Raw genomic sequence first — 2,161 nt, 5'->3', positions numbered from 1 at the left:
TTTTAAGATCAGACAAGACATGCATCATCTTTTGCTGAACGAGTGCTTTGCTTTTAACTTCCTCCCTTATTAATTTCTATTTTGTTGTTCAACTTTGTTGCTTCTCTCAAAGTTGAGGTGTTCAAATTGATTTATATTTCATATCGTTTTTATGTGAGAAAAAAAAAAAGTTTGATATGAACCAGAAGTAATATTTACATTTTATGCTTCCACCACTTGAAAGGAAATTATATAAGAAGGATTATGCATGTGTTCTTTGGATTTATCATTTCCCATTTCTTCCCCTCAACCCAAAACCCTTGGATGCACCCTATGCATGAAAAATGGAACCTACCTCGCAAGCTTTGTGTTGACATTGTAAGGCACCATATAAGAACGACCTAATTCATGTTGGCATTCCTTTAATATTAAAGTTATTTCAAATTGTATAATAAAATATGATTGGAATAATGTGATTGATGTTAAATTAACAGTATAATAAATAAGTTTCTTAATTATTTTTTTGTTTTATATATGAAAGTTAGATAGTCAATTTGTAAAAACTTACGTAGTAAAATTTGTAATACCCTCATATCACTCATTTATGGTAGGTTTCATTTATATATAGTCACTTTCCCATCAATCTAAAATTACTTTCAATTTTACTATAAAGAAGGCTTAAAAACTTTTACTCAAAAAAAAAAAAAAAAAAAAAAGAGGCTTACAAACTGACATAAATAAATGTGGTTAGTATCCTATCAAGAGTATTATTTCCTAAAGAAATGAAATGTCAAATCTAGACAACTGCTTGATTTGGAAAGATTGGAAATTTTTGCTAGTCTCTAAGGGGGTATTTGGATTATTTTTTTTCATCACTCAATTTTCGTCACTCTNAAAAAAAAAAAAAAAAAAAAAAAAAAAAAAAAAAAAAAAAGAACCCAGAACATACCGAACAGCCAACCTAGGAGAAGAAGAAGAAAAAAAAAAAAAAAACCCAGAACATACCGAACAGCCAACCCAGGAGAAGAAGAAGAAGAAGAAAAAAAGAAAAAAGAAAAAAAAGAACCACACAGCCAAACAAGAGAAGAAAGGAAAAAAAAAAAAGTTAAAAGTGGTCAAAAGGTGCGGCTGAGCACTGTTTGTGGGTCCTCTTTGTGTGTTTAATTACAATATTGTCATTGAGTTATGAGTTATGGAAACTGAAAACAGCCAAAATGTGTTTTCAGTTTCCATAACTCATAATTCAAAAATCAGAGAATTGAGTGATGGAAACAGAGTTTTCGTTTGCCAAACAACTTTTTTGCTATGGGTCCCACCATTTTTGAGTTATGAGTTATGGAAACTGAGAATTAAGTTACGGAAATCATAAATCCAAACAGCCCCTAAGCTACCAAACTCGTGATTTTTTAATCTTATTCCAAAAAATGACTAGACTATCCTTCCCCGAAGCAGCTAGTAAGATGTGTAAATTTATTTCCACAATTACTATCATATCACAATTTTTTTTTTTGTCAAATAGAAATCAATTAAATTAAGTATTTTAAATTATAGAATATCTAACAAAGAAGATAAAACTTTACAATGAGAAATTGAGTAACTAATATTAAATTTATTAATAATAAATATGTAAGTACTAAAGATTGAAATTAATACCACGTAATTTCACTGAAAAAGTAGGCTTTATATATTCATATAAATTTCATAGAATTTCTTTCAAAATAACAAAAAATTGAGTCCTAGAATTGAAACGTTGCTTATTTCTTTAAAATTTTTAAATAAAAGGCTTTGAATCTCTTTTAAATTAAAATGAAATATTGAAAGAAAGTATGATTGTTTTGGTCAAAACAAAAAAGAGATAGTACATTGAATTTGTTCCTTTTCTATGTACATTAAGAGCATCCACATCCGGATGCTAAATCTCATCTTATTTTACAATCTCAAAAAGTTACTTTATCTATTATACCATCCCATTTTACAATACACTCAACATCCTAAAATTCTATATCTCATCCTTTTATTAAAATATTATTTTTTTAATCTTTCTTTATTATTACTTTTCCAACCATCATTTTTTTGTTTCAAATTCAACTGAGATTTAGCTACAGTACTATCTCAAATGTAAGATAGTACTGTAGCTGAATCTTATAAAAAAAAAATATATTTTAATGGTTTTTCCCTGGGA

Source organism: Quercus suber, unplaced genomic scaffold, assembly GCF_002906115.3.
Source record: "Quercus suber isolate HL8 unplaced genomic scaffold, Cork oak 2.0 scaffold_179, whole genome shotgun sequence".
Classification (NCBI taxonomy): Eukaryota; Viridiplantae; Streptophyta; class Magnoliopsida; order Fagales; family Fagaceae; genus Quercus; species Quercus suber.
Note: the sequence above shows the minus strand (reverse complement) of the source record.